This window comes from Gymnoscopelus braueri (genome assembly GCF_963280865.1).
Source record: "Gymnoscopelus braueri genome assembly, chromosome: 23".
NCBI classification, from domain to species: Eukaryota; Metazoa; Chordata; class Actinopteri; order Myctophiformes; family Myctophidae; genus Gymnoscopelus; species Gymnoscopelus braueri.
This window is the reverse complement of record NC_137625.1, coordinates 33,066,915-33,082,926: the sequence shown is the minus strand read 5'-3', so window position 1 is coordinate 33,082,926 and position 16,012 is coordinate 33,066,915.

Here is a 16,012-nt window from a genome sequence, read left to right as displayed (position 1 = left end):
GGACCAAATGCCTTGGTGTAAATTGAGCCAATTAAACCTAATATTATTCACTATTCATACGTTTTATTATGTCTCTGCTACTCAAATTATGCTGTATGACCTTTCATTTGGATGAATACACTCATTTAAGAGAAGTTTTCAATGTTGTATTAACAATTGCAACTATTAAAAGGTTGTGAATTAAAAACACTTTATATAATTATAATATATAATTTAAAGGTAGGGTAAGTGATATTTTTTGGTTAAAACAAAAAGTATTTTTTTAAAAGGTTAAAATACTATATTCTGATAGTAATCATTGCTATAGAGTGTTTTTTCAGTAACAGATGTCTCCCTGTCTCTCCAGCTCTTTAATAAACAGAAAATACATTTTTCGGTAGGTGTCAAAATCTCAGCCAATCAGGAGAAAGTACCCATTTTTAAGCTTAATTTGTATAGTTTTCAGTTCAAATTTTGCATGCTCATTTCTTTGTGTCATCACTTCCAATTTCACTTGTTTAATCTGTGTCCTGATTGAGTTCTCTGTCCTGGTTGGATAAAATTGGAAATGAAACTACAAAAAAAAAAAAAAAAACTACAAAATACATTTTCTGTTTTATAAAGAGCTGGAGAGACATGGAGACTCTTTATATGGACAGGACACCCTATAGTAACGAGTACTATCAGAACATATACCCATTTTGCAATTATTTGAAACTTTGCAAATCACTTACACTACCTTTAAATAACCACAAAGAAAATAAATAAGACTATTTGCAAAAGGGAAATGTGTTATTACATTATTTTTGATAAGTGAATACATTATGTGTTCAAGTTTAAACTTGAACATTTAAAATATTGTATGGCTCATTTTACCCATTGAGTTGAAATTGCCCCCTAATGTGGGGCAATTTGGCACAGGGTGTTAGATACTGATTGGTGGAGAGATGGTTCTATTGTTCTCTTTGGCCAATCGTTAAAATGAGTCCATCGTTCCACCTCAGGCTCTCTAGTATAAGAAGAGTTGGTAGTTTTAATTTGTCCACAACTCATCCAGGATATCAATCAGACTTAAGGTAAAGATGAACTCTATCAACATCAACTCTGCTGTACAGGATGGAAACAAAGACCTTGGTATGTTACTTGCTCTCTCTCCTTTTTCATTTCCCCTGTTCTGTAATAGTTCCATCGTGTTTTGTTGCTTTCCTTTTCAAGTCTAAAACATGTCTCATTATTCATGTTGTACTCAATCTTATATGGTGTTTCATTGAAAGTTGACTACTTGCTTAGCTAGATTTGGATGATTTCTGTTTTGCCTCACAGTTCTAACAAATATTCACTTACAATGCAAGTGCTTTTAGTATTACTAAAGTAACCACTTAATACTAGCACATTTAAAAGCTTGCAATGTGTCAAATCATCATGAGTTGTTATGAGCTTTCGGCTACTTTAGCTATGCTATTTTTTATTTAGGTCATTGTTAGTTAATTACTTGACAACATTGTTGGGGATTTATTGCACAATAACAACTATTTTAAAGACCATGAAGTACTGTCTTTCTAACTCTCAACAACTGTCATTGTTTCCAATCCAGTATTGCATCATCAGCCTGGCCTCCCTGTCCTACCAGAGCTGAATGAAAGAAGAAGCTTGGCAAAGCTAAAACACCACTGCTGTGATCAGTGTGGAAAACACTTCCCTAACATCTACAGCCTTAAAATGCACCAAAGAATTCACACTGGAGATAAACCATATGGATGTGATCAGTGTGGACAGCACTTCTCTCAAATGGCAAACCTTAAAAGCCACCAGCGAATTCACACAGGAGAGAAAGCCTATGGATGTGATCAATGTGGACAACACTTCTCAATAATGTCCAGCCTTAAAAGACACCAGAGAATTCACACTGGAGAGAAACCCTATGGATGTGATCAGTGTGGACAACACTTCTCTCAAATGACAAACCTTAAAAGCCACCAGAAAATGCACACCGGTGAGAAAGCCTATGGTTGTGATCAGTGTGAACTGCACTTCACTACAATGTCCAAACTTAAATTACACCAGAGAATTCACACTGGAGAGAAACCATATGGGTGTGATCAGTGTGGACAGCATTTCTCTATTATGTCTAACCTAAAAATGCACCAGAGAATCCACACTGGAGAGAAACCCTATGGATGTGATCAGTGTGGACAGAACTTCTCTAATATGTCTAACCTTAAAAGACACCAGAGAATTCACAGAGGGGAGAAATCCTTCCACTGTGATGTGTGTGGAAACGCTTTTATCCATTCACATTATTTAAAAGCTCACCAGGTTGTACATACTGGATTTAAACTGTTTCCTTGTGATCAGTGTGGAAGGAGTTTTACTACTTCAAGCAGCCGAAAACGTCATGAGCGCACACATATGAAAGATACATCTTATTAATGTTAGCAGTGTGACAACAGCTTTATTATAGAGGATGAGAAACATCAGCAAATCCACATAACCAAGTGTATACATGATAATCCACTATTGCATTTCAAGCATGTGTTTATTAAGGCATAACATGTACATGAGCATGCTGATTCTATGTTTTTGTTATACTGTATTTGTGGAACATGTCACACCAACATTTTGCTGCAGATAGAAATAAACAAATCTCAATATACCTTTTATTCTCAATCTTATTTGTTGTTTCACTGTAATGTGACCTGTATAATTTTGACATCAAATGTCCTCAGGGGTCTGTGTGTCAGTTACACCTTCCACACTGTGAGATGGGTGGAGGCAAGTTCTTGTATGTTGTCCATGTGATGGATGATGATGTCATTGAGTTTATCAGGCCCGACTTGATCACAGAATCTCATGTCATCATAAATATAACTGGATTTTCGCCATATGGTCTCATTTGTACAGGTGTACAAATGTTCGCCTCTTTTTTCAACAGTCCAGCTACCAATCCTATCCCTGTAGATCCTATCCATGTAGATCCTATCCCTGCAGATCTTATCCGTGCAGATCCTATCCATGGAGATCCTATCCGTGCAGATCCTATCCATGTAGATCCTATCCCTGCAGATCCTATCCGTGCATTGTCGTTGCTGTTTTATACACCACCAACGGATGGTAATCCACGTTCAATCCTGAAAGTATTGCTGCTACCGGGGAAAGTTGTGGTGCGTGAAGTGCTGAAGGAAAGGAGAAGCATAGATGAGAAGAGATTTACATTGAAGTCCCTCCCTGCAAACTAATCCCAGATCAAGAGTACACCCTCTCAACAATAAATAAAAGAAAAAGAAAGAAAAAAAGAACTTCCCCTTCCATCATAATTCAACCAAAGCAGGCAACATTTGAAGTTGATGAATCATCTTATACCAATTACATGCCAACATTTGACGTGATCTTAAAGGAAAGGTTTGAGGACATTAAGCTGCTTTTAAAAGACAGTAACACCTCAGACTGTGCATGGGAACGCCATATATCCCTTTCATCTCAAACTTTAAGAAGGCAACAAGATCAACGCACACTGAGCAGTCCAGCTGAAGACATACTGTTTTCTGTGCAGAGCAGCTTCATCGAAAGCATTTCGGTTCCCAGTCTCAATTGTGTCGTGGACAAACTCTTTGAGAAGAGGGTGTTAACTGACTCTGAGCAGGAAGAGGCCAATAAGAAGCCAGGGAGGGAGGAGAAGGCACGATTTGTCATCAATACAGTGAGGAAAAAAGGACCTGCTGCAAGTACACTCATGATATCGATTCTCTGTGAAAATGACCCATACCTCTCTGAACATCTTGGGTTGAGGTAAAACTACCGATGTAGTTCCGCTCTTTCCATATGGGTTACATCTGTACGGTCTCTGAGTTAAAATTAGATGAATGAACACGGGGGATTGTAGAAAGAAAGCTGGATCTACTGTATATCCACCACCAAGTGACTTGTTGACAGGCAGCCCTCACTGGACTACAGGCTACGATCACAGGCCTACTGACATGTCTCAGTACCCAGAACCCACACTGAGTTTGTTAAAAAAGGCCTTCCCTTTATTTGCCTGAAATGACCTTTAAAAACCTCTGATACCGCAGGCTTTCATGGCTTGATATTGTTTTTTTTGCACCTTATTGTCTAATATCACGCACAGTATTACCTGCTGCTATGTTGATGTACCTTATGGCTAACCTCATGCAGGCCTACATGCTGTACCGGATGGATATGCTATGTACTGTATATATGTAGATATCTTTAGTTGAATTGTCTTTTCTTCTCCACTTGCTCCCCTTGTCTCTGTACACAGAGCTTGCATTTCATGTTCTTGTCTTTCGGTGTCTTTAATATGACAGCCCACAGTCTTTGCTTGAAAAAGAGATCTTTGATCTCAAGGGTCTACCTTGTAAAATGAAGGTAAAACTAGAAAAAGTGCTCCTCGGAGCACAAGTCTCCGCCAGGTCAGGTACGTTATTGTGGCCTCCTGGTGGCGCTATAATAGGCCAATGTGAAAAGGGTGCCATTTATTCTTAGGTCGTTCACGGCAATCGGACACTGCATTCATGATTTGAGGCATTTTGTTCAAAAAAAATGTTTTGCTAAATTAGACCTGCTGGTGGCGCTATAACAGGCCAATGTGAAAAAGGGTGGAATTTCCTCCTGGGCCTAGTGGGAATGTGTTTGTGAAATTTCACGGAAAATCGCAAGCTGCGTTCATGATTTGAGGCATTTTGTTCAAAACGGACCAATCCTGCAAATTTTGGAAGCGAACCTTAGCCAATGAGGATGGAATATGGGAAATCGGACAGATCCGTGTTGATCACATATGACTATAGATATACTGTGTACCGATTTGCATGACTTCTGGATACAATCTGTAGGAGTAATGTAAAAAAAATGGGTTTTGCACTAATCGGCCTCCAGGTGGCGCTATAACAGGCCCATGTGAAAAATTGGGGCAGAGGTTCTGAATTGGCATCCAGGGAGTGTGTGTGCACAGTTTCGCAGCGACCGGGCCAACAGAGACAGAGATTAGCTGCTAACACACGGACAGGACTGACGTACACACACGGACACACGCACGGACGGACGGAGGGTAAAACATACTCTCTCGCCATGCCTTTCGGCCTGGCGGAGACCATAAACAAATCAAATCAAAATAACAGTGGAAAACAGTGGCTGGACTGGTCCCTTTAAGGAAACAGACAAAACACATTAGTTGCCAGCCCTAGTATGTCAACATAATGCAAACACTGTATTCAAATCATTAAAAAGAACACAATGCATAAACCTACTTTGCTTTGCAGTGAATGCACACAAAAACTCCTGCAACACAATGGGGGGGACAAGGGCGGGGGACAACTCCAGCACCACAGCTGAGACAGAGGTTGTTCATGCCTTGTTTATTTTACTCTTATTTAAATAAGGCGAAACTAAATGCACAATCCCCATCATGGGGGGGGGGGCACATTGTTAAATGGGAATAATGCAGGTCTATGATTGGAAAAGTATTACACACCTTAGCCATTGGCACAAGGGCTTTTTATTAAGCTTTATTGTACATATAAATGTCAGGACATGCAGAAAGGAAAAAAGTGTGGCGGTTTAAAATTAGCTATTCAAAATCAGAGATAGATATGCAGTGGTCTCCCATTACCTTTTGAGATGTCAAAGACCATATAGTGAAATGTCTTTGTGCTAAGGAAATCGTACGTCCTTGTGCTATTGATGGAGTCAAGTTAGTCTATTTATTTACCTTTGAGTAATAACAAAGAAACTATGGTATACATTACACATTCAACTTAAAATGAGATGCTGTGATGCACAGTCTCACATTATGTAGACAATATAACAAGCAGTTCCTTCAACAACCAGGTTCTATTGTTCTGAAGGAATTTGGAACAATCATTTAGGGTTCTATAGGGACTTGAATGGCCCATCGACCTTAATTACTCTTATAATGAATAACAAGAGGTAGGAGACTCATTCACACATGAGGACATGAATAAAGTATTTATTTTACATGTAAATGAATGGATAGCCGGGAACTACAGAGAAAAGATCACACGTGATTTATATCTCACTGTTCAAAGTCAGAGGTAGTGTGCACTGTCAGTCTCACAGCATCATTGCCTAAGTCAAAGAGACTACTCAGGCAGATAGTGATTTTGGAATGTAACAAGCATTCTGAAGAGATCATAGGCAATAATGCACAGTGAATCAGCAGTGTTATGAGAATAGAGTTAGGTAGATAGAAAATAAAATGTACCCAGGTCTAAACGTATGCATGTTGATATACCAAAGTATAAAACCATGTCAATCATTTAACCTGCATATGAAGCATTAAGCTAGCCAGGTTTTGTCAACATGGTGGCCGTGGGTCAAGATGGACCAAATGCCTTGGTGTAAATTGAGCCAATTAAACCTAATATTATTCACTATTCATACGTTTTATTATGTCTCTGCTACTCAAATTATGCTGTATGACCTTTCATTTGGATGAATACACTCATTTAAGAGAAGTTTTCAATGTTGTATTAACAATTGCAACTATTAAAAGGTTGTGAATTAAAAACACTTTATATAATTATAATATATAATTTAAATAACCACAAAGAAAATAAATAAGACTATTTGCAAAAGGGAAATGTGTTATTACATTATTTTTGATAAGTGAATACATTATGTGTTCAAGTTTAAACTTGAACATTTAAAATATTGTATGGCTCATTTTACCCATTGAGTTGAAATTGCCCCCTAATGTGGGGCAATTTGGCACAGGGTGTTAGATACTGATTGGTGGAGAGATGGTTCTATTGTTCTCTTTGGCCAATCGTTAAAATGAGTCCATCGTTCCACCTCAGGCTCTCTAGTATAAGAAGAGTTGGTAGTTTTAATTTGTCCACAACTCATCCAGGATATCAATCAGACTTAAGGTAAAGATGAACTCTATCAACATCAACTCTGCTGTACAGGATGGAAACAAAGACCTTGGTATGTTACTTGCTCTCTCTCCTTTTTCATTTCCCCTGTTCTGTAATAGTTCCATCGTGTTTTGTTGCTTTCCTTTTCAAGTCTAAAACATGTCTCATTATTCATGTTGTACTCAATCTTATATGGTGTTTCATTGAAAGTTGACTACTTGCTTAGCTAGATTTGGATGATTTCTGTTTTGCCTCACAGTTCTAACAAATATTCACTTACAATGCAAGTGCTTTTAGTATTACTAAAGTAACCACTTAATACTAGCACATTTAAAAGCTTGCAATGTGTCAAATCATCATGAGTTGTTATGAGCTTTCGGCTACTTTAGCTATGCTATTTTTTATTTAGGTCATTGTTAGTTAATTACTTGACAACATTGTTGGGGATTTATTGCACAATAACAACTATTTTAAAGACCATGAAGTACTGTCTTTCTAACTCTCAACAACTGTCATTGTTTCCAATCCAGTATTGCATCATCAGCCTGGCCTCCCTGTCCTACCAGAGCTGAATGAAAGAAGAAGCTTGGCAAAGCTAAAACACCACTGCTGTGATCAGTGTGGAAAACACTTCCCTAACATCTACAGCCTTAAAATGCACCAAAGAATTCACACTGGAGATAAACCATATGGATGTGATCAGTGTGGACAGCACTTCTCTCAAATGGCAAACCTTAAAAGCCACCAGCGAATTCACACAGGAGAGAAAGCCTATGGATGTGATCAATGTGGACAACACTTCTCAATAATGTCCAGCCTTAAAAGACACCAGAGAATTCACACTGGAGAGAAACCCTATGGATGTGATCAGTGTGGACAACACTTCTCTCAAATGACAAACCTTAAAAGCCACCAGAAAATGCACACCGGTGAGAAAGCCTATGGTTGTGATCAGTGTGAACTGCACTTCACTACAATGTCCAAACTTAAATTACACCAGAGAATTCACACTGGAGAGAAACCATATGGGTGTGATCAGTGTGGACAGCATTTCTCTATTATGTCTAACCTAAAAATGCACCAGAGAATCCACACTGGAGAGAAACCCTATGGATGTGATCAGTGTGGACAGAACTTCTCTAATATGTCTAACCTTAAAAGACACCAGAGAATTCACAGAGGGGAGAAATCCTTCCACTGTGATGTGTGTGGAAACGCTTTTATCCATTCACATTATTTAAAAGCTCACCAGGTTGTACATACTGGATTTAAACTGTTTCCTTGTGGTCAGTGTGGAAGGAGTTTTACTACTTCAAGCAGCCGAAAACGTCATGAGCGCACACATATGAAAGATACATCTTATTAATGTTAGCAGTGTGACAACAGCTTTATTATAGAGGATGAGAAACATCAGCAAATCCACATAACCAAGTGTATACATGATAATCCACTATTGCATTTCAAGCATGTGTTTATTAAGGCATAACATGTACATGAGCATGCTGATTCTATGTTTTTGTTATACTGTATTAACTAACAATGACCTAAATAAAAAATAGCATAGCTAAAGTAGCCGAAAGCTCATAACAACTCATGATGATTTGACACATTGCAAGCTTTTAAATGTGCTAGTATTAAGTGGTTACTTTAGTGCAGATCCTATCCATGGAGATCCTATCCGTGCAGATCCTATCCATGTAGATCCTATCCCTGCAGATCCTATCCGTGCATTGTCGTTGCTGTTTTATACACCACCAACGGATGGTAATCCACGTTCAATCCTGAAAGTATTGCTGCTACCGGGGAAAGTTGTGGTGCGTGAAGTGCTGAAGGAAAGGAGAAGCATAGATGAGAAGAGATTTACATTGAAGTCCCTCCCTGCAAACTAATCCCAGATCAAGAGTACACCCTCTCAACAATAAATAAAAGAAAAAGAAAGAAAAAAAGAACTTCCCCTTCCATCATAATTCAACCAAAGCAGGCAACATTTGAAGTTGATGAATCATCTTATACCAATTACATGCCAACATTTGACGTGATCTTAAAGGAAAGGTTTGAGGACATTAAGCTGCTTTTAAAAGACAGTAACACCTCAGACTGTGCATGGGAACGCCATATATCCCTTTCATCTCAAACTTTAAGAAGGCAACAAGATCAACGCACACTGAGCAGTCCAGCTGAAGACATACTGTTTTCTGTGCAGAGCAGCTTCATCGAAAGCATTTCGGTTCCCAGTCTCAATTGTGTCGTGGACAAACTCTTTGAGAAGAGGGTGTTAACTGACTCTGAGCAGGAAGAGGTCAATAAGAAGCCAACTGTCATTGTTTCCAATCCAGTATTGCATCATCAGCCTGGCCTCCCTGTCCTACCAGAGCTGAATGAAAGAAGAAGCTTGGCAAAGCTAAAACACCACTGCTGTGATCAGTGTGGAAAACACTTCCCTAACATCTACAGCCTTAAAATGCACCAAAGAATTCACACTGGAGATAAACCATATGGATGTGATCAGTGTGGACAGCACTTCTCTCAAATGGCAAACCTTAAAAGCCACCAGCGAATGCCAACAACCAGAGAATTCACACTGGAGAGAAACCATATGGGTGTGATCAGTGTGGACAGCATTTCTCTATTATGTCTAACCTAAAAATGCACCAGAGAATCCACACTGGAGAGAAACCCTATGGATGTGATCAGTGTGGACAGAACTTCTCTAATATGTCTAACCTTAAAAGACACCAGAGAATTCACAGAGGGGAGAAATCCTTCCACTGTGATGTGTGTGGAAACGCTTTTATCCATTCACATTATTTAAAAGCTCACCAGGTTGTACATACTGGATTTAAACTGTTTCCTTGTGGTCAGTGTGGAAGGAGTTTTACTACTTCAAGCAGCCGAAAACGTCATGAGCGCACACATATGAAAGTTACATCTTATTAATGTTAGCAGTGTGACAACAGCTTTATTATAGAGGATGAGAAACATCAGCAAATCCACATAACCAAGTGTATACATGATAATCCACTATTGCATTTCAAGCATGTGTTTATTAAGGCATAACATGTACATGAGCATGCTGATTCTATGTTTTTGTTATACTGTATTTGTGGAACATGTCACACCAACATTTTGCTGCAGATAGAAATAAACAAATCTCAATATACCTTTTATTCTCAATCTTATTTGTTGTTTCACTGTAATGTGACCTGTATAATTTTGACATCAAATGTCCTCAGGGGTCTGTGTGTCAGTTACACCTTCCACACTGTGAGATGGGTGGAGGCAAGTTCTTGTATGTTGTCCATGTGATGGATGATGATGTCATTGAGTTTATCAGGCCCGACTTGATCACAGAATCTCATGTCATCATAAATATAACTGGATTTTCGCCATATGGTCTCATTTGTACAGGTGTACAAATGTTCGCCTCTTTTTTCAACAGTCCAGCTGCCAATCCTATCCCTGTAGATCCTATCCATGTAGATCCTATCCCTGCAGATCTTATCCGTGCAGATCCTATCCATGGAGATCCTATCCGTGCAGATCCTATCCATGTAGATCCTATCCCTGCAGATCCTATCCGTGCATTGTCGTTGCTGTTTTATACACCACCAACGGATGGTAATCCACGTTCAATCCTGAAAGTATTGCTGCTACCGGGGAAAGTTGTGGTGCGTGAAGTGCTGAAGGAAAGGAGAAGCATAGATGAGAAGAGATTTACATTGAAGACCCTCCCTGCAAACTAATCCCAGATCAAGAGTACACCCTCTCAACAATAAATAAAAGAAAAAGAAAGAAAAAAAGAACTTCCCCTTCCATCATAATTCAACCAAAGCAGGCAACATTTGAAGTTGATGAATCATCTTATACCAATTACATGCCAACATTTGACGTGATCTTAAAGGAAAGGTTTGAGGACATTAAGCTGCTTTTAAAAGACAGTAACACCTCAGACTGTGCATGGGAACGCCATATATCCCTTTCATCTCAAACTTTAAGAAGGCAACAAGATCAACGCACACTGAGCAGTCCAGCTGAAGACATACTGTTTTCTGTGCAGAGCAGCTTCATCGAAAGCATTTCGGTTCCCAGTCTCAATTGTGTCGTGGACAAACTCTTTGAGAAGAGGGTGTTAACTGACTCTGAGCAGGAAGAGGCCAATAAGAAGCCAGGGAGGGAGGAGAAGGCACGATTTGTCATCAATACAGTGAGGAAAAAAGGACCTGCTGCAAGTACACTCATGATATCGATTCTCTGTGAAAATGACCCATACCTCTCTGAACATCTTGGGTTGAGGTAAAACTACCGATGTAGTTCCGCTCTTTCCATATGGGTTACATCTGTACGGTCTCTGAGTTAAAATTAGATGAATGAACACGGGGGATTGTAGAAAGAAAGCTGGATCTACTGTATATCCACCACCAAGTGACTTGTTGACAGGCAGCCCTCACTGGACTACAGGCTACGATCACAGGCCTACTGACATGTCTCAGTACCCAGAACCCACACTGAGTTTGTTAAAAAAGGCCTTCCCTTTATTTGCCTGAAATGACCTTTAAAAACCTCTGATACCGCAGGCTTTCATGGCTTGATATTGTTTTTTTTGCACCTTATTGTCTAATATCACGCACAGTATTACCTGCTGCTATGTTGATGTACCTTATGGCTAACCTCATGCAGGCCTACATGCTGTACCGGATGGATATGCTATGTACTGTATGTAGATATCTTTAGTTGAATTGTCTTTTCTTCTCCACTTGCTCCCCTTGTCTCTGTACACAGAGCTTGCATTTCATGTTCTTGTCTTTCGGTGTCTTTAATATGACAGCCCACAGTCTTTGCTTGAAAAAGAGATCTTTGATCTCAAGGGTCTACCTTGTAAAATGAAGGTAAAACTAGAAAAAGTGCTCCTCGGAGCACAAGTCTCCGCCAGGTCAGGTACGTTATTGTGGCCTCCTGGTGGCGCTATAATAGGCCAATGTGAAAAGGGTGCCATTTATTCTTAGGTCGTTTACGGCAATCGGACACTGCATTCATGATTTGAGGCATTTTGTTCAAAAAAAATGTTTTGCTAAATTAGACCTGCTGGTGGCGCTATAACAGGCCAATGTGAAAAAGGGTGGAATTTCCTCCTGGGCCTAGTGGGAATGTGTTTGTGAAATTTCACGGAAAATCGCAAGCTGCGTTCATGATTTGAGGCATTTTGTTCAAAACGGACCAATCCTGCAAATTTTGGAAGCGAACCTTAGCCAATGAGGATGGAATATGGGAAATCGGACAGATCCGTGTTGATCACATATGACTATAGATATACTGTGTACCGATTTGCATGACTTCTGGATACAATCTGTAGGAGTAATGTAAAAAAAATGGGTTTTGCACTAATCGGCCTCCAGGTGGCGCTATAACAGGCCCATGTGAAAAATTGGGGCAGAGGTTCTGAATTGGCATCCAGGGAGTGTGTGTGCACAGTTTCGCAGCGACCGGGCCAACAGAGACAGAGATTAGCTGCTAACACACGGACAGGACTGACGTACACACACGGACACACGCACGGACGGACGGAGGGTAAAACATACTCTCTCGCCATGCCTTTCGGCCTGGCGGAGACCATAAACAAATCAAATCAAAATAACAGTGGAAAACAGTGGCTGGACTGGTCCCTTTAAGGAAACAGACAAAACACATTAGTTGCCAGCCCTAGTATGTCAACATAATGCAAACACTGTATTCAAATCATTAAAAAGAACACAATGCATAAACCTACTTTGCTTTGCAGTGAATGCACACAAAAACTCCTGCAACACAATGGGGGGGACAAGGGCGGGGGACAACTCCAGCACCACAGCTGAGACAGAGGTTGTTCATGCCTTGTTTATTTTACTCTTATTTAAATAAGGCGAAACTAAATGCACAATCCCCATCATGGGGGGGGGGGGGGCACATTGTTAAATGGGAATAATGCAGGTCTATGATTGGAAAAGTATTACACACCTTAGCCATTGGCACAAGGGCTTTTTATTAAGCTTTATTGTACATATAAATGTCAGGACATGCAGAAAGGAAAAAAGTGTGGCGGTTTAAAATTAGCTATTCAAAATCAGAGATAGATATGCAGTGGTCTCCCATTACCTTTTGAGATGTCAAAGACCATATAGTGAAATGTCTTTGTGCTAAGGAAATCGTACGTCCTTGTGCTATTGATGGAGTCAAGTTAGTCTATTTATTTACCTTTGAGTAATAACAAAGAAACTATGGTATACATTACACATTCAACTTAAAATGAGATGCTGTGATGCACAGTCTCACATTATGTAGACAATATAACAAGCAGTTCCTTCAACAACCAGGTTCTATTGTTCTGAAGGAATTTGGAACAATCATTTAGGGTTCTATAGGGACTTGAATGGCCCATCGACCTTAATTACTCTTATAATGAATAACAAGAGGTAGGAGAGAGACTCATTCACACATGAGGACATGAATAAAGTATTTATTTTACATGTAAATGAATGGATAGCCGGGAACTACAGAGAAAAGATCACACGTGATTTATATCTCACTGTTCAAAGTCAGAGGTAGTGTGCACTGTCAGTCTCACAGCATCATTGCCTAAGTCAAAGAGACTACTCAGGCAGATAGTGATTTTGGAATGTAACAAGCATTCTGAAGAGATCATAGGCAATAATGCACAGTGAATCAGCAGTGTTATGAGAATAGAGTTAGGTAGATAGAAAATAAAATGTACCCAGGTCTAAACGTATGCATGTTGATATACCAAAGTATAAAACCATGTCAATCATTTAACCTGCATATGAAGCATTAAGCTAGCCAGGTTTTGTCAACATGGTGGCCGTGGGTCAAGATGGACCAAATGCCTTGGTGTAAATTGAGCCAATTAAACCTAATATTATTCACTATTCATACGTTTTATTATGTCTCTGCTACTCAAATTATGCTGTATGACCTTTCATTTGGATGAATACACTCATTTAAGAGAAGTTTTCAATGTTGTATTAACAATTGCAACTATTAAAAGGTTGTGAATTAAAAACACTTTATATAATTATAATATATAATTTAAATAACCACAAAGAAAATAAATAAGACTATTTGCAAAAGGGAAATGTGTTATTACATTATTTTTGATAAGTGAATACATTATGTGTTCAAGTTTAAACTTGAACATTTAAAATATTGTATGGCTCATTTTACCCATTGAGTTGAAATTGCCCCCTAATGTGGGGCAATTTGGCACAGGGTGTTAGATACTGATTGGTGGAGAGATGGTTCTATTGTTCTCTTTGGCCAATCGTTAAAATGAGTCCATCGTTCCACCTCAGGCTCTCTAGTATAAGAAGAGTTGGTAGTTTTAATTTGTCCACAACTCATCCAGGATATCAATCAGACTTAAGGTAAAGATGAACTCTATCAACATCAACTCTGCTGTACAGGATGGAAACAAAGACCTTGGTATGTTACTTGCTCTCTCTCCTTTTTCATTTCCCCTGTTCTGTAATAGTTCCATCGTGTTTTGTTGCTTTCCTTTTCAAGTCTAAAACATGTCTCATTATTCATGTTGTACTCAATCTTATATGGTGTTTCATTGAAAGTTGACTACTTGCTTAGCTAGATTTGGATGATTTCTGTTTTGCCTCACAGTTCTAACAAATATTCACTTACAATGCAAGTGCTTTTAGTATTACTAAAGTAACCACTTAATACTAGCACATTTAAAAGCTTGCAATGTGTCAAATCATCATGAGTTGTTATGAGCTTTCGGCTACTTTAGCTATGCTATTTTTTATTTAGGTCATTGTTAGTTAATTACTTGACAACATTGTTGGGGATTTATTGCACAATAACAACTATTTTAAAGACCATGAAGTACTGTCTTTCTAACTCTCAACAACTGTCATTGTTTCCAATCCAGTATTGCATCATCAGCCTGGCCTCCCTGTCCTACCAGAGCTGAATGAAAGAAGAAGCTTGGCAAAGCTAAAACACCACTGCTGTGATCAGTGTGGAAAACACTTCCCTAACATCTACAGCCTTAAAATGCACCAAAGAATTCACACTGGAGATAAACCATATGGATGTGATCAGTGTGGACAGCACTTCTCTCAAATGGCAAACCTTAAAAGCCACCAGCGAATTCACACAGGAGAGAAAGCCTATGGATGTGATCAATGTGGACAACACTTCTCAATAATGTCCAGCCTTAAAAGACACCAGAGAATTCACACTGGAGAGAAACCCTATGGATGTGATCAGTGTGGACAACACTTCTCTCAAATGACAAACCTTAAAAGCCACCAGAAAATGCACACCGGTGAGAAAGCCTATGGTTGTGATCAGTGTGAACTGCACTTCACTACAATGTCCAAACTTAAATTACACCAGAGAATTCACACTGGAGAGAAACCATATGGGTGTGATCAGTGTGGACAGCATTTCTCTATTATGTCTAACCTAAAAATGCACCAGAGAATCCACACTGGAGAGAAACCCTATGGATGTGATCAGTGTGGACAGAACTTCTCTAATATGTCTAACCTTAAAAGACACCAGAGAATTCACAGAGGGGAGAAATCCTTCCACTGTGATGTGTGTGGAAACGCTTTTATCCATTCACATTATTTAAAAGCTCACCAGGTTGTACATACTGGATTTAAACTGTTTCCTTGTGGTCAGTGTGGAAGGAGTTTTACTACTTCAAGCAGCCGAAAACGTCATGAGCGCACACATATGAAAGATACATCTTATTAATGTTAGCAGTGTGACAACAGCTTTATTATAGAGGATGAGAAACATCAGCAAATCCACATAACCAAGTGTATACATGATAATCCACTATTGCATTTCAAGCATGTGTTTATTAAGGCATAACATGTACATGAGCATGCTGATTCTATGTTTTTGTTATACTGTATTTGTGGAACATGTCCCACCAACATTTTGCTGCAGATAGAAATAAACAAATCTCAATATACCTTTTATTCTCAATCTTATTTGTTGTTTCACTGTAATGTGACCTGTATAATTTTGACATAAAATGTCCTCAGGGGTCTGTGTGTCAGTTACACCTTCCACACTGTGAGATGGGTGGAGGCAAGTTCTTGTATGTTGTCCATGTGATGGATGAT